At 44.6% G+C, this 18,823-nt stretch overlaps 1 protein-coding gene across 1 annotated transcript in view; it reads left to right on the plus strand.

Moving 5' to 3' along the window:
* Window positions 1-18,823, plus strand: part of LOC126260968 (sialin-like) — a 133,304-nt gene that overhangs the window by 15,680 nt on the left and 98,801 nt on the right. The window lies entirely within an intron of this gene.

Here is an 18,823-nt window from a genome sequence, read left to right on the forward strand (position 1 = left end):
CAACTCACGAGGGCTTAAGTCAGGGGAGTGCAGTAGGTGGTATAGCAATTATCCATCAGCCAAACAAATCAGTAACAGCTTGCACTGTACGTGCTCGAGCACTGTCCTGTAAAATGATGGTCAGATCCTGCAAAAATTGTCATCACTTCTGTCTCTAAGCTGGTCGTAGGCTGTGTTCCAAAAATGAACAGCATAGAGACAGAAGTGACGACACTTTCTGAAGGACCTGACCGTCATTTCGCAGGACAGTGCTCAAGCACGTACAGTGCAAGCTGTTACTGATTTGTTTGACTGATGGGGCTGCTAAGTACTATATCACCTACTACACTCCCCTGACTTAAGCCCTCGTGAGTTCAACTCGATTTCTAAGCCGAAGGAAACACTTCACGGCATTCGCTTCAGAACTGCTAAAAATTCGTCGGGCAATAGATCGCGCCACTCGAACTGTCAACATAACTGGCACTGCTTAGAGTATCCTTCGACTTCCACATAGCTGGCAACGGGCTACACACAATGCTGGTGACTACCCTGAAGGTCATCAAAACTTTGAAACACGTATCTATTCTGTACGAGCTGTAAATGAATAGTTGCCACTATTAAAGTTCCAACCCTCGTATAAAGAAAAGTATGTGTTTATTTGCTTGGTTGTTTGTAAATCTACAGTTTTAAATCCAGTATTGTTGAAATTTTGCACACTTTACCTCAAAGACAAGAGTAGGATCACTGTCTACATAAGATTTCATAATCTAATTTCAAACATGTATTTAGTAATATATAAAGGTGAAAAGCTGTTACCAAAAACCCCCAAAGGTTCTTGGTCGATTTAATTCAAATGTATACACGATCCACTAATGAACATTTGGGAGGACATAGACCACATATTATTTAATACTCACAATAAATAAATAAGTATAATATAAAATAAAGGAGAACCGTTTTTACCAAACATTTCTAAATGTGTAACTCTTCAGGCTTTCCCGGCGATCTAATGACATCTTGGGTTGTCGGGTGTTCTGCCGGATATCAGCGTCGTACTTGCACGATATTTCGGTCACGTAGCTCGTAACCTTCATCAGGTGCGACCTGAGACTGCTCCTCGAGTGGACCTGGTCCAGTATTTATGCTTATGGCCTTCCCCCTCCACCAACGGCTGCAGGCGCTTCCTCTGTGGTCCGCGCCCATTCCCTGCGACCTGCTGGAGCGTTGCTGCTCCGTTTTCCGTCCGCTGCGGTTCTAGGTGTTCCCTCTGCGGTCCGCGCCCACCAACCCCGCTCCTGGGGGTTTCATCTACGGTCTGGGGTACCAAGCGTTCCCCCTGCGGTCCGCGCCCGCTCACCACGACCTGTTGGAGCGTTGCCGCTCCGTTTTTCGTCCACTGCTGCTCTGGATGTTCCCTCTGCGGTCCGCGCCCACCAGTCCCACTTCTGGGTGTTCCATCTTCGGTCTGGTGTTCCTGGCTGTCCGTCAGGGGCTCGTTTTCCATCTCCATGTCTCTGATTCTTCTGTTTGTGCAGTGTCGCAGCTGGCCCCGTTGCTCCTTTAACAATTCCAGAGCCGGATCCCAGGCTCTGCTTAGCTGGTACCCTGTGTCACGGTTCATAAGATCGTCAGCCATTTTAATTTCTATCGATTCTCTTATAACACTGTCCCAAAATCTGGGTGTTTGTGCTAGAATCCTGGTATCCTCATACTTCATGGCATGATCTAGTTCTAGGCAGTGTTCAGCAATGGCTGACTTAGTCACCTGTCTTAATCTAGTGTGCCTCTGATGTTCTTTGCACCTGATCTCCACAGTTCTTGTCGTCTGGCCAATGTAGGACCTGCCACATTGACAAGGTATATTGTAAATCCCTGGTTTTCGTAACCCCAGGTCGTCTTTGACACTCCCCAGCAGTCCCCCAATCTTGTTGGATGGACAGAAAACACACTTGATATTGTGTTTACGGAGGATCCTACTGATTCTGGCAGAAATAGAGCCAGCATAGGGCAGATATGCCACCTTCTTTGTTTCATCTTGGTCTTCTTCAGGAACCTGTGGTATGGTGGCTGGTTGGAGTGCCCTCTCAATTTGTCTGTCCATGTATCCATTCTTGGAGAAAACTGTTTTGAGACGTTCTATCTCTATAGGTAGATTCTCTTGGTCTGACAGGGCATGTGCTCTGTGGACCAAAGTCTTCAGAACCCCATTCTTCTGTGCGGGGTGGTGACAGCTACTGGCCTGCAGATATAAATCAGTGTGTGTTGGTTTTCGGTACACACTGTGGCCAATTGATCCATCTGCTTTCCTCTGGACTAGTACATCCAGAAATGGCAGCTGGCCATTCTTCTCCAGTTCCATGGTGAACTTGATATTAGGGTGGCATGAGTTAAGATGTTCAAGAAACTCATTGAGCCTGTCCATCCCATGTGGCCAGATCACGAAGGTGTCATCCACATACCTAAAGAAGCATGTGGGTTTAAATGTGGCTGTCTCCAATGCCCTCTCCTCAAAACTCTCCATAAACATGTTGGCAACCACAGGGGACAGTGGGCTGCCCATAGCTACACCTTCAGTTTGCTCGTAATATTGGTTTCTGTACAGGAAATACGTGGATGTCAGTGTATGACTGAACAGGTCCAACAGAGCACCGTCAAATTTCTCTGCAATCAGTTCTAGTGAGTCCTTCAGTGGGACCCTGGTGAACAGCGATACCACATCAAAACTGACCATGATGTCCGAATCTGTGATGTGCAGTTGCTTGAGGCGTTGCAGGAAATCTTCTGAGTTGCGGATGTGGTGAATACATTTGCCCACATATGGAGACAGGAGACCTTTCAAGTACTTGGCTGTTGTGTACGTAGGTGCCCCAATATTGCTGACAATTGGACGTAGGGGCACGCCCTCCTTGTGTATTTTAGGCAGACCATACAGTCTAGGTGGCACTGGCGCTCTTTCACGTAGTTGTCTGATGATCTTATCAGGCATCCCTGTTTCCTTCAAGAGAGCACTAGTCTTCTTGGCCACCTTGTCCGTGGGGTCACACTCCAGAATTCTGTATGCAGGGTCCTCCAGAAGTTGGCGTACTTTCTCATCATAATCCACCCGCTGCAAGATGACAGTGGAGTTCCCTTTGTCTGCTGGCAGTACCACAATGCTGTTGTCTTCCCGGAGTTTCTTGAGTGCAAGCCTCTCCTCGGTTGTGATGTTCGATTTAGGCGGCCTGACCTTGGTGAGGGCCCTGCAGGTCTCTCGGCGGACTTCCTCTGCCACATTAGGTGGAAGTGTGGCTGCAACTTGCTCTACTGCACTGACGAAACCTGAAATGGGTACATTTCTAGGGGTCGTAGCAAAGTTGAGACCCTTGCTGAGTACCTTTAAGGTTGTATCATCAAACTGTATGCCACTCAGATTCGTCACAGTGCGTGTCTCTTCCATCTGCTGTGCTTTCTTACTCATGCGGTCAAACTTTGCAGATTGGCAAGATGAGGCATTCCTTCTAGCACACTCAGCTAAAGACCAGGAGGCACAGTCTACCCAATCCCAATCTTCTCTTGTTAAGGAGGCTGCCATGTACAGATGAATGTGTAACAGCTCCCTGGCCACAACATCTAACCTGTGGCGCATATCTCGAATCCTCTCTCTCACCAGTGCCATGCTGGCTCTGCGTTTTATCTTGTTCGCCGCTCTGGAGTTGATGTGATGTTTAATTCTGGCAAATACTGGTACCACTTCTCCATCTCGACACCTCAGCAAAAAACTGAGAGAACTCAGCATCTTCCCTTTCTTCTGCCGTAGCTTGTCCAGCTTCTTGATATTCTGATACATCTCCTCCCCGTAGAGACTTTTGATGTAACTCTTCAGGCTTTCCCGGCGATCTAATGACATCTTGGGTTGTCAGGTGTTCTGCCGGATATCAGCGTCGTACTTGCACGACGCTGATATCCGGCAGAACACCCGACAACCCAAGATGTCATTTCTAAATGTGTTTGACCGGTTTACTTCAAAATTCTTTCCCGATTTAGTAACATGAAACAATGAAGAAAATTAATGAAAAATTAAATGCTTAGTAAAGAAAATATGTCGTTGTAAACTAACTCCTATCGCGAGGATAAATTTCAACTGTCTTGGAGATAGTACCATCAGCTAGATCGCGAAAGATCTAACAGAACCTGGACTGTGATTTAAACTGTTCCAACAGTTCGAGTCGTGCTCAAACACAGCCCTATTTGAAACAGTGAAAACTGAGCTGAAACAAAAACACAATGAGATACCTATCGCAAAATGTAACAACAGATGGCGCAACTGATCATCTTTTCACACAGGTGAAGGTGTACTCACTCGCCGCAATCCGTTTACACCCAATGATTCAAATATGCCCTTCGATTTAATGCGATTGTACCTGACAACCTCAGTAAGGCCAACCACTTCGCTTCCCACCTTTCCGAGGTCTTCTCCATCCCCGATGATCCCCACTTTGATTATTCTCTTTTCCCCACCGTCATGGAACGTGCCGATACCTCGGTTGCTCCACTTGCTCCTAGTCTCCAGTACTTGGGGAGGTTGCCCCCCTCCGACGTAAACACTCCCATCAAGGCACAAGACATTAAACTTATCCTCCAGTCCAAACGCAACACAGCCCCTGGTCACGATTCTGTCACCTACCGTCACCTTCGAGAAAGCCCCTATTCCTTCCTGACTGTCCTCGCCCATCTCTATAATGTCGTCCTCTCTACTGGCTTCTACCCTGACCTGTGGAAGACCTCCCGCGTCCTCTTGTTCCTCAAACCCAACAAACCCCCTTCTGCCGCCTCGTCCTATCGTCCCATCTGCTTTACCTCCGTCTTCAGTAAGGTCTTTGAATCCATCCTCTCCCACCGTATCCATCAGCACCTTGCTCAACACCACCTCCTCCCCCTTACCCAGTGTGGCTTCCGACCCTCCTTCTCTGCTGAAGACCAACTCCTCAACCTTGTTCACCTTCTGTCCCTCCAGCTCAACTCCCGTGGCTCCGCCATTTTTGTTTCCCTTGACCTCCAAAATGCCTATGACCGTGTATGGTATCCCGGTCTCCTCTTTAAACTCCAAACCTACGCCCTGCCTATCAATTTTGTCCATCTGGTCGCTTCCTTCCTCTCCCACCGTCCTTCCTATATCACCCTCCACAACACCAACTCCCGTATCTTTTATCCCACGGCTGGCGTCCCCCAGGGTTCTGTCCTCTCCCCTCTCCTTTATCTCTTGTATACAGCTGATATGCCCAAGCCACCCCCACCAGTCCACCTTCTCCAGTATGCTGATGACACCGCCTTCCTGGCTCTCTATCCTACCCTTCAACGGTCTCAACGTACCCTCCGAACCCACCTTAACCAGTTCACCACTTGGTGTAACCAGTGGTTCCTCTGTCTCAACCCCTCCAAAACCCAGGCAATCATCGTAGGCTGCACCACTCGCTCCTTTCGCCTCCATGATTTCTACCTCACCCTTTATGGTCGTCCTATCCAGCTCACCCCCACCCTGAAATACCTTGGCCTCACCCTCGACCGACACCTCACCTGGACCCCTCATCTCCAGACCGTCCAGCAGAAATCCCATTCCCACCTCCGCCTTCTGAAACTCCTGTCTGGCCGGACATGGGGATTACATCCTTCTACCATCCTCCACACCTACAAATCCTTCATCCGTCCTATCCTCTGTTATGCCAGCGTTGCCTGGATCTCCGCCCCCACCCACTTTTACAAGGCCCTCCAAATCCTTGAACGCCATGCGCTCCGCCTTGCCTTCCGTATCCGCCTTCCTTCCCCCACACGGCTCCTGTATGAACTGATCCCCTTCCCCCACCTCCTCCTGTTCCTCCAACATCTCCGCATCCTTTACATTGTCTGCAGGCTTGATCCCCCCCACCCTCTGGTTTCCTCCTTCCTCTCCACCCCCCGCCTGTTGCCGCGCCTCTATCGCTGTATCCCTACCTCTCTCCACATCCACACCCTCCATCTCCTTCATCAGGGCAATTTCCAATGCCTCCCCCTCCGGGATGACGAACTTCGCCGTGACATCTACCCTTCCTTCCAACTATAACCTGGCCTTGTTCCCCCCCTCCCCAGGGCCCCCTTTTTCCTCTTCCCTCCTTCTCCCAGAGCGGATTTTCCTCCATCCCCCCTCCCCTGAGACCCTGCACCCCATACTTGCCTCTTTCCTTCCCACATCCCTCCCTACCTGGCCCTCTTCAGCGCGCCCCCCACTCATCTCCCCCATCTCTTCCCCTCCCTCCCTTCTTCAGGACTCCCTCATCTCCTAGCGCCTGGCAGATCCTCTGTCTTGTTCATCATCAGTGTGCCACATCAGTGTTGTGTTTAGTGCTGTTTCTCCTGTGCCTCAAGAGGTGTGGTTTTAATTGTGTACTGCCTTGAGGTTCGCCGTCAGTGTTACGTTATGAACTATGCCATCTGTCGATACCCTTATGCTCCAGTCATACTGTGCCTTGTGTTCTTTTAATCGTCGCAGTGTGTGGCTTTTTGTGTGTGCTACTTTTAAACAGTTTTTTTATCTCCTTTTTACAGTCACCCCGTTTTTTTTATTGCCTTCCATGATGTTCCCCCTTTTTTATATCTATGTTCACCTTATTCTCTCCTTTGCTGTTTTTAAATGTCTTCTATTGTTTTGTTCTATGTCTTTCGGCTGAAGAGCAGCGCATATGCTGCTGCCAGCCCGCCCTGATGGGGAATTGAAATACAATAAAGAAAAAAAATTAATGCGATTGTAGTTTACCCATGCGGCTTGCATTCGGTATGAGTATGAACAAGGCACAGGGCCAATCACTTTGTGTGGCAGGTATTAAACATCCCGGGCAAAGCTGGGCACTCCACGCTGCCACTACCAGCATTCTGGGAGAAATGTTTTAATTCAGATTCCGTAAATCAATATGAAGTGCAGCGCAGAAGGTACCTACTATACTTGTACTTGAGATCCAAAAAGTATTTGTCTCAGTGCAACAAAGCTTATTACCGTGTCTCATACAGTCCGTCAAATGAAATTTATTACTGTATTAAGGATTCCTTGGTAGGGAAGGCGTAATGTGTAATCTTTGAAGGCCAAGAAATGTGACCGTTTCTGCCGGTCCTTCTGGAGAATGTTAAATTTAAATGTGTCGGCTGTCGACTAGAATCTGCAGGGGCGCCATCATACTGCCACAACATACGCATCCTTGCAGCTAAAAAAGCTCTTCCAATAATACTGGAAGCTCGTTTTCAAGAAAGTAGAAATGACTTCAAGAAAATCACTTCAACTTTCTTGAAAACAAGCTTCCAGTATTATTGGAAGAGCTTTCTTTGCAGGGAAATGGAAGTGGAAGAAAATATGAAAACTGAAGAACTGATTTAGCCTACAAAACAGCAAATCAATTTTTTAACAAACATAAAACAACACTCTCAGGCACAACAGAAAATAAAGAGGGGAAGACAGGGTGAAGAGATGGAAAGAATAGATAGACGAGTTGTATACCAGTACAACTCTTTCGGAGGAAGTAATAGGAAGAGAAGGGCAAGTAGACGAAGATGACAAGATGACAAGATGCTGCAAGAAGAATTTGACGAAGCTCTAAAAGAACTACGGGACAACAAAGCAACGGGTACTGATGACATCCCTGCAGAGCTAATAAAGAATGCTGGTAACAGCATGAAAACGATGCTGCTTAAACTTAATAGGTCCCACTATAACACAGGAGAGATACCGACAGACTTCCAGAAATGCATCATTGTTCCTATACCAAAGAAGGCAGCAGCTCCAAGCTGTGAACACTACCGAACTTTAAGCCTAATATCACATGCATCAAAAATTCTCACAAAAATAGTTCTGAAGATAATTGAAGAGAAGGTGGAGGATATGCTGAGTGAAGATTACTCTGGTTTCAGAAGGGGATTGGTAGCAAGAGAAGCGATTCTGGAACTGAGACTCCTTATCGAAAAGCAAATACAGAAAAATAAACCATCTTATATTGGCTTTGTAGACCTGGAAAGGCATCTGATAACTTTATCTGGCAAGAGATGTTCAGAGTGCAGATGAAAAGTGGAATGAAGTACAAAGACATCCGTGTGATATTCAGTTTCTATAAGAATGAGGTGGCAGTGGTTAGGAACTGTCACCAGGAACAAGAAGCAAACATCAGAAAAGGGGTAAGACAAGGATGTGCTCTCTCTCCTCTTATATTCAAGGCTTAAAACCAGGAAGCCATAGACCAAGTTCGAGAAACTACTGAGGTGAGGATGAAAATTAATGGGCAGAAGACAGACATGCTACGTTGTGCAGATGATATTGCTATAGTCACGGAGACAAAAAAGATCTAGAAGAAGCCTCAGAACAATGGAAAGGATTCTATGCAATCAGTATGGAATGAGAATAAACAAGAAAAAGACTAAAGTGATGATATGCAGTACAGGAGTAGAATATGAGCCTCTGAGAAAGAGAATTGGAAGAGAGGAGCTGGAAGTGATAGAGTAATTTACTTACCTGGGAAGTAAAATCACGAGAGATGGTAGAAGCCGGAAAGAAATTGCGAGCAGGATACAAAAGGCCAAAATTGCATTTAATCGAAGAAGGAACTTATTCGCCAGCAAGAACATCAGTCTGAAAATAAGGAAACGTATCATGGAAGCTTTCTTTTGGACTGTGGCCCTATACGGATGCGAAACTTGGACAATTGGAAGAGAAGAGAGAAGACCGCTAGAAGCCCTGGAGATGTGGTGCTGTAGAAGGATGATGAAGACAGCTGGAGAGACAAAGTAACAAATGAAGAGGTGCTTAGAAGAGTACAGGAAACCAGATCTCTGTGGAGGCACATCCAAACAAGAAGAGACAAACTCGTAGGGCACATCCTATGACACGACAACATCATTGGAACAATAGCAGAAGTAGCTACTGAAGGAAGGAAACGGCGGGGGCGACCAGGGATATCATACATGCAATAGATCATGAATGATGTCGGATGTGACACATACGAGGAAATGAAAAGGAAGGCAGACAGAAGAGAGGAATTGTGCTCTTCTGCAAACCAACCTCAGGATTGAACACGAAAAGAGGAAGAAGAAGTGACTTCAGACACGCCACAGGGGAGTGAGTTGGGGACCTTTACTGTCCATGTTGTATGAGGAAGTGATGAAAAATGATGCCTCCGAATTTTCTATTCTGTTCTAAAGTGTGTCGGTGAGTGAGAAACAGCGTTTTGTAATCGAGATTCCAAGTGCAGAAAAAGCATCGACACATGGTGCACACTCTCCATCAGCTTGCCAGACCACGCCTGAGCGCCGCCACGTCTCCAGCAATCCGCTGCCCTGGGTTCACGGTCATCTACGATGATGATCTTTGGTTTGTGGGGCGCTCAACTGCGCGGTCATCAGCGCCGGTACAAAATTCCAATTGTTACACAGTCCATTTTTTTTACACAGTCCAATCTAGCCACTGTCACGAATGATGATGGTGATGAAATGATGAGTACAACACAAACACCAAGTCCCCGGGTAGACTCCCAGTCTCCTGGCAGAGAACATCCCCAACCCGGCCGGGAATCGAACCCGGGACCCCGTGATCCAGAGGCAGCAACGCTAGCCACTAGGCCCAAGTTGCAGGCTTCACTATCACTGTCACCTATCATCCTCCGTGCAGTCTCGACTTGACTCCATCCGATTTTCATCTGTTTCATAAAGTTAAAGAATGCCTTCAATGACTTAGTGATGAAGTGGTGCCGGCCGCGGTGGCCGAGCGGTTCTAAGCGCTTCAGTCCGGATCCGCGCGATTGCTACGGTCGCAGGTTCGAATCCTGCCTCGGGCATGGATGTGTGTGATGTCCTTAGGTTAGTTAGGTTTAAGTAGTTCTAAGTTCTAGGGGACTGATGACCTCAGATGGTAAGTCCCATAGTGCTCAGAGCCATTTTGATGAGGTGGTGCAAGCAGGGGTGAGGTTGTGGCCCCATCAACAAAGTGAAACATTCTACAGAGACAATATCAACAAAATGGTCTCTTCTTGGGAAAAATGTGTTCGCCGCCAGGTTGACTAAGATGGGAAATAAGTATGCAGACATGGAGAATAAAGATGAGGAATATTAATACAGTTTGTTTTATTTAAGGAGCTTCAAGAGTTTCACATAAAAAAAATCGGAGGCATTACTTTTCAGCACATCCTCGTACATTAATGACGTGGCAGAAAATGTTAACTGAAGACGTTTCGCAGATGATACTGTTACTATAATGAAGTACTATCTGAATAAAGATGCCAAATATTTATTATGATGATGATGAAATGATGAGTAAAACACAAACACCCAGTGATTCAGAGGCTGATATGCTTTCAAAGTGTTGTAAAAACTGGCGGTTTGCTTGAAACGTACAGAAACGTAAAATTGTGCACATCTGGAAACATATAAATGACTATCGTATCAGCGACTCACAACTGGAATGAGTCAACTCATTACTTTGACCTGGGTACCACAGGGATACTGAAAAAGCTGAACTGGTAGATACTTGAAAACAGACGGCAACTATTCCGAGAAAGCGTATTGATAACCGGAGTACTGTGATTGGTAGTACATCCGCTTGAAGCCGATTGTTAGCAAGAGAACACTGTTTTAACACGGTGGTTTAAAGGGGAAGTCTCACGAGGGACAGTAAATATATTAGGATGGTAGCATGGACTAAGAATTTTAAGTAATGTTGACTATTTTTCGACCGTGATTGTCTCAAGAAATATGTAAAGGCTTTTTAAATTACCGCTACCAGTCACGGACTTTGTTAGCTATTATATTATTTATTTATTTTGCTACTTGTTTCGAGGGAATACCTCATCTTCAGGCTAAATGGCTATACAAAATCAATTTCGCGATAAAATTATACTGATGTTACATAGTCTTTTCATAAATGCTGTGATTGTCCTATGGAAGAAGAGGAAACTTAGTAAAAGGCGATGTCACTTTGGAAGCTGGACTGATGTTTGCATGAAAAATAGCAAAATAAATAAATAATACAATAGTTAACAAAGTTTGTGACTGGTAGCGGTAATTTAAAAAACCTTTACATATAGCATGGACTAATTCGAATAAAACATTCCATTTAACGTGCCCAAATTTTATTGGTTAAAGAGATAAAGCTGTTGGAATACAACAAAAACGAATGTTCACAGGAGATGTTAAGCAAAGACAAATGATTATGTTCAAATGTAATTTTCAAAAAATTTCACCTCCGATTTCCATGCGTATTCAGATTCACTTAACATCACTTGTAGCTATTTTGAGGGCGTCTTGGAGCTCTTTTGTGAGGGCGGCTCTATTTGTAACCTGGACGATTAAATTCGTCTCTTGTGCTTACTTTTTCTTCTCAGACTTCCCCTTTTAACCACCCCCACAGCCAAAACTTTAAAGGAGGCTAACGTCCAGGGACTTTGCTGGCCAAGAAATGTGACTATTTCTGCCGATATTTCTTTCAGGGACTGTTAGGTTTAGATGGTGTATTAATATGTCGACTATGCAAGGGCCCCGTCATGTTCGAATAACGCATACATTCTTGAAGCCAAATGAACTTCTTCTAACAATACTGGAAGCACGTTTTGAAGAATGTCTAGAAAACGGGACCCTGAAGACATTGCGATAGTTCACAGGCCCAAACAACTGATTGTCATAATGCATCATACGTTTCTAGAGGGGCATTCTTGAGAATGTGTCCACAGAAACATTTGGAGTTTCGTCGGACGATCACTGTGAATTAACAACTGTTACTGGTAGCGTCACCAGTGAAAGTGGCTGCGCCAATAAACAGTATTAGCGGGATTACTCGGCGATTATCAATTGGGGAATGACAACATTCCATTCGTCTACTTTCATCCCGTTTTCGAAGGTACTGAATCCGCTGTAAGTGATAAGGATGGACGCCGCACATACGTAATGTCCGTCATTCTCTTGGATGTGGAACACCGTTAACTGTAGAAGTTATGTGTGTGCTTATCGAAGGGCCGCGCTCTGCCAAGTGAACCATCTTTCCTACTTCATCAACACTTCGTTCATTTACACTTTCAGACGAAATATGACTGTTGTACGCTGCACCAGTTTCACTGGTACTCTACGATAGGAAATCACCTGCCGTAATCTTTACGGCAGCGACTATCAGCAGCATCCTTTCCATTCCGAAGCCCTTACACAAATACCATATGGGCATATTCGGCATTTAGAAATACGTGCGGCATGCTTAAACGATGTAGTTGAGTTGACTAACAAATAACGATTAAAGTTGGAAAATTCAATTATGTAATCCCAAGTACAACTTCACGACTTGACGTTTACTACAAAAATGACAGTTGCCAAATAAAGCCATAAGAATTGCAGTACTAACAAGTGAAATGAAAACTTGTCTCTGCAACCAGCTGTATCTCTGTAACCAATAAAACTTGGACACTATTTCCTGGAATGCTGTAAAAACAGATTTGTTATTGTCCATCCTCGGATGGCTCATCTACATCTACATCTACGTGATTACTCTGCTATTCACAATGAAGTGCCTGGCAGAGGGTTCACTGAACCACTTTCATGCTGTCTCTCTACCGTTCCACTCTCGAACGGCATGCGGGAAAAACGAGCACTTAAATTTTTCTGTGCAAGCCCTGATTTCTATTGTTTTATCGTGATGATCATTTCTCCCTATGTAGGTGGGTGCCAACAGAACGTTTTCGCAATCGGAGGAGAAAACTGGTGATTGAAATTTCATGAGAAGATCCCGTCGCAACAAAAAACGTTTTTGTTTTAATGATTGCCACCCAATTCACGTATCATGTCTGTGACACTATTTCCCCTATTTCTTGGTAATACAAAACGAGCTGCCCTTCTTTGTACTTTTTCGATGTCATCCATCAATCCCACCTGATGCGGATACCACATCGCACAGCAATACTCCAGAATAGGGCGGAAAGCATAGTGTAAGCAGTCTCTTTAGTAGACCTGTCGCACCTTCTGAGAGTTCTCCCAATGAATCGCAGTCTTTGGTTTGCTCTACCCACAACATTATCCACGTGATCGATCCAATTTAGGTTATTTGTAATTCTGATCCCTAAGTATTTAGTTGAATTTACAGCCCGCAAGTTTGCGTGACTTATAGCGTAATCGAAATTTAGCTGATTTCTTTTAGTACTCACGTGAATAACTTCACACTTTTCTTTATACAGGGTCAATTACCACTTTTCGCTCCATACAGATATCTACATAATTTTGCAAGTCTTTTTGATCATCTGATGACCTTACAAGACGGTTTAATGACAGCATCATCTGCAAACAATCTAAGAGGGCTACTCAGATTGTCTCCTATGTCGTTAATATAGATCAGGAACAATAGAGGGCCTATGCCACCTCCTTGGGGAACGCCGGATTTTACTTCTGTTTAACTCGATGACTTTCCGTCGAACTGTGACCTTTCTGACAAGAAATCACGAATCCAGTCGCACAACTGAGGCGATACTCCGTATGCACGCAGTTTGGTTAGAAGACGCTTGTGAGGAACGGTGTCGAAAGCCATCTAGATATCTAAAAATATGGAATCAATTTGACATCCCCTTTCGATAGCACTTATTACATGAGTGTAAAGAGCTAGTTGTGTTTCACAAGGATTTTCTGAATCGCTGCTGACTATATGTCAATATCGTGTTCTTCGATGTGCTTCATAATGTTCGAATACAGTATATGTTCTAAAACCCTACTGCAAATCGACGTTAGTGATATAGGCATGTAATTCAGCGTATTACTCCTACTTCCCTTTTTGGGTATTGGTGTGACTTGAGCAATTTTCCAGTCTTTAGGTACGGATCTTTCTGTGATCGAGTAGTTGTATATAATTGCTAAATATGGAGCTATTTTATCAGCGCACTCTGAGAGGAACCTGACTGGTATACAATCTGGACCGGAGGCCTTCTTGTCTTTATTAAGTGATTTAAGCTGCTTTGTTACACCGAGGATATCTACTTCTATGTTTCTCATCTTGGCAGTTGTTCTTGACTGGAATTCAGGGATATTTACTTATTGAACCGCAATTGGTCATTTTAAAATATTAAAGTAATCAAGGAAGGCAATAATAATTCTCTCTTACAACCAGTGATTGCGGATATTCTCCGACGTCATTTTTTGCGATGTTTTATCCAAATTAGTCTACGCTAACACCTCTTAAAATTATTATTGTTCTTCCTGGAACATGTCGATATATACACTGGCGGAAAAAAATCTCAACACCGAGAAACAATTAATGTAGGGTAATAAAATTTCCGGGAAGACATCTGTCTAGGTAACATACTGAAGTGATCACCGTTGCAAGGCGACGGCTAGATTGTTGTTGTTGTGGTCTTCAGTCCTGAGACTGGTTTGATGCAGCTCTCCATGCTACTCTATCCTGTGCAAGCTTCTTCATCTCCCAGTACCTACTGCAACCTACATCCTTCTGAATCTGCTTAGTGTATTCATCTCTTGGTCTCCCCCTACGATTTTTACCCTCCACGCTGCCCTCCAATACTAAATTGGTGATCCCTTGATGCCTCAGAACATGTCCTACCAACCGATCCCTTCTTCTGGTCAAGTTGTGCCACAAACTCCTCTTCTCCCCAATCCTATTCAGTACCTCCTCATTAGTTATGTGATCTACCCATCACGGCTAGATTAAGAGCGAAAAAAGCCATTGCAAATTTGAAATGCTGGTACATTAATAGCCCGTGTAACCGACAGAATGTTGAATACAAGCATGCAAACGTTCATGCATTGTGTCGTATTGGTGCCGGACGCCAGTTTGTGGGATGGAGTTCCATGGCTGTTGCACTTGTGCAATGAATTTTTTTTTTTTTTTGGTCATCAGTCTACTGACTGGTTTGATGCGGCCCACCACGAATTCCTTTCCTGTGCCAACCTCTTCATCTCAGAGTAGCACTTGCAACCTACGTCCTCAATTATTTGCTTGACGTATTCCAATCTCTGTCTTCCTCTACAGTTTTTGCCCTCTACAGCTCCCTCTAGTACCATAGAAGTCATTCCCTCATGTCTTAGCAGATGACCTATCATCCTGTCCCTTCTCCTTATCAGTGTTTTCCACATATTCCTTTCCTCTCCGATTCTGCGTAGAACCTCCTCATTCCTTACCTTACCAGTCCACCTAATTTTCAACATTCGTCTATAGCACCATATCTCAAATGCTTCGATTCTCTTCTGTTCCGGTTTTCCCACAGTCCATGTTTCACTACCATACAATGCTGTACTCCAGACGTACATCCTCAGAAATTTCTTCCTCAAATTAAGGCCGGTATTTGATATTAGTAGACTTCTCTTGGCCAGAAATGCCTTTTTTGCCATAGCGAGTCTGCTTTTGATGTCCTCCTTGCTCCTTCCGTCATTGTTTATTTTACTGCCTAGGTAGCAGAATTCCTTAACTTCATTGACTTCGTGACCATCAATCCTGATGTTAAGTTTCTCGCTGTTTTCATTTCTACTACTTCTCATTACCTTCGTCTTTCTCCGATTTACTCTCAAACCATACTGTGTATTCATTAGACTGTTCATTCCGTTCATCAGATCATTTAATTCTTCTTCACTTTCACTCAGGATAGCAATGTCATCAGCGAATCGTATCATTGATATCCTTTCACCTTGTATTTTAATTCCAATCCTGAACCTTTCTTTTATTTCCATCACTGATTCCTCGATGTACAGATTGAAGAGTAGGGGCGAAAGGCTACAGCCTTGTCTTACACCCTTCTTAATACGAGCACTTCGTTCTTGATCGTCTACTCTTATTATTCCCTCTTGGTTGTTGTACATATTGTATATGACCCGTCTCTCCCTATAGCTTACCCCTACTTTTTTCAGAATCTCGAACAGCTTGCACCATTTTATATTGTCGAACGCTTTTTCCAGGTCGACAAATCCTATGAAAGTGCCTTGATTTTTCTTTAGCCTTGCTTCCATCATTAGCCGTAACGTCAGAATTGCCTCTCTCGTCCCTTTACTTTTCCTAAAGCCAAACTGATCGTCACCTAGCGCATTCTCAATGAATACAGGGATGATTAACGCTGTTTGTGGATGATGCTGGAGTTGTAGCCCGATGACGTCACACAGGTGCTCAATTGGAGACATATCTGTTGGTCGAGCAGGCCAATGCAATACGTCGATAGTCCGCAGAGCGTGTTGCGTTACAACAGCGGTGTGTGGACGAGCTTTATCCTGTTGGAAAACATCCCCTGGTTTGCTGTTTATGATTGGCAGCACAACATGTCGAGTCACCAGACTGATGTAAAAATCTGCAGTCGAGGTGCGTGGAAGAACAACGAGAGTGTTCCTACTGCCATACGAAATCGCATCCCAGATCATAACTTCAGCTGTAGGTGCAGTGTGTCTAAGCTGCAAATAAACGTATTGCAGGCACTCGCTTCCCCTCCTTCTAATCAGCACATGGCCATCACTGGCGCGGAGGCAGAACCGGCTTTGATCAGAAAACGCAACGGACCTCCACTCTGCCCTCCAACTATCTCTCGCTTGACACAGCTGAAGTCGCAAACGAAGGTGGTTTGAGATCAGTTGAATGCACGTTACAGGGTGTCTGGCTCTGAGCTGTCGTTGAGGTAAGCGATTTGTAACAGCTCGTTGTGTCACTGTGGTGCCAACGGCTGCTTGAATGGCTGCTGCGGATGCAGTACGATGCGTCACAGCCATGCAACGAACCAGATGGGCTTCCCTTTCGGTAGTGCCACGTCGCCGTCCGGAGCCCGGTTTTCTTGCGACCGTACCTTCCCGTGATCACCGCTGCCAGTCACTTACAGTAGCTACATTCCTGCCAAGTTTTTCTGCAGTATCCCAGAAGGAACATCCAGCTTCTTGTAGATTTATTACACGGCCTTGTTCTAATACAGTGAGCTGTTGATAATGATGTCTTGTCGTCTTAAAGGCGTTATTGACTAACATCAACTCACCGCGTGCAACCTCAAAGATAACTAAGGCTCGCGACTGCTACAGCGCTGATTAAAACAATCTTGATTGCGCCACGCTTACGCGACTGGCGCGAAATTTGACTTCGTCTTCCAGGCATGGAAACACGACTACCATCTTTCGTTTATCACACACAACTCCTTCTTGGTGTTGGGAATTTTTTTTCGCCATTATGCATAAATATATTTGATGATTACCTGACGTCGTCCGGCTACTTATTTTCTCAGAAAATAAAAGATTGGAAAAGGATTTCTTACACATTTAGTTCTTCTAAAAGCTTCTACACAATTTTCATAGTTGCCAAAAATTTCGTACAATTCTATAGTGCTCTGTTAGTTTTACACGACGAATCTTGAACTCAGGTGTCATTGGAACTGCCAGCAATCACCCTAGCAAATCCAAAAGTTATGGACTCAATTGATTTTAGAGGGACGTTTGAAAAGTCCGTGCAAAGTCCGAGAGATGGCACCACCGGAGCGTATCGAGGTCATGTTTAGTTAGGAGCCTCTTTGGAAAGAACGCACACCGAGTTTCAGCCATATTGGTCTATTTCTTTGTGTTTGGCATTCGTGTGAATCAAGGAAGTCGAGTGATTGTCAAGAACTGGACGAAGAAGAATTTCATGTGGGGATTAAACATTACTTTGTGAAAGGCAAAACCCCTCAGTAGACTAAAGAGAAGCTTAATAAACGTTACAGTGACTCTGCACCTTTGATTAGAACAGTTTGTAAGTGGTTTCAAAATTTTCGGAGTGCCCATATGGGCACTAGTGATGCTGAACGTTCTGGACGCCATGCGGAGGTTACGACTCCAGAAATCATCGATAAAATCCATGATATGGTGATGGATGACAGAAGAGTTGAAGTGCGAGAGATTGCTAGTGCTCTGGGGATCTCGAATGAACGGGTACATAATATTTTGCATAAACATTTGGGCATGAGAAAGCTATCCGCAAGATGGGTTCCACGATTGCTCACGCTTGACCAAAAACGGAATCGTGTGAAGTGTTGTAGGGATGGTTTGCAGCTGTTCAAAAAGAATCTGCAGGACTTTAAGTGTCGTTTCGTCACTGTGGATGAAACATGGATATTTTACTGTACTCCTGAGACCAAACAACATCTAAACTATGGGTTACCAAGGGAGAATCTGCACCAAAAAAGGCGAAGACCAGTCCTTCAGCCAGAATGGTTATGGCGACTGCCTTTTGGGATTCGCAAGGGATAATCCTCACCGACTAACTGGAAAAGGGTAAAACTATTACAGGTGCATATTATTCATCGTTATTGGACCCTTTGTAAACCGAGCTGCAAGAAAAAAGCCGGCGATTGAAACGCAAAAAAGTCCTTTTCGATCACGACAATGCACCAGCACACACCTCAACAGTAGTGGTCGCAAAATTACTGGAAATAGGATTCCAACTCGTTTCACATCCCCCCTATTCTCCAAACTTGGCTCCCTCTGATTACTATTTGTTCCCCAATTTGAAGAAATGGCTGGCAGGACAAAGATTTTATTCAAACGAGGAGGTAATTGCAGCAACTAATACCTATTTTGCAGACTTGGACAATTCCTGTTATTCGGAAGGGATCAACAAAATAGAACAGCATTGGACGAAGTGTATAAGTAGACTATGTCCAAAAATAAAAAAGGTTTACCCCAAACACGTAAGTAGTTTTTATTTTTGCTCGGACTTTTCAAACGCCCCTCGTATATGTCACCATATTTCCGGTTACAGTACCCCTCCAGGGGTGCTATGCGTATATTACTCACTCCCTATTTTTTCCCAGTTAATTTGTCAAATGTGTATTAAGTTTTGTTGTAATTGCTTCAGCTATTTTCGAAATCCCATACCCTTCTGCATTCC

This window comes from Schistocerca nitens, chromosome 1 (genome assembly GCF_023898315.1).
Source record: "Schistocerca nitens isolate TAMUIC-IGC-003100 chromosome 1, iqSchNite1.1, whole genome shotgun sequence".
Taxonomy (NCBI): Eukaryota; Metazoa; Arthropoda; class Insecta; order Orthoptera; family Acrididae; genus Schistocerca; species Schistocerca nitens.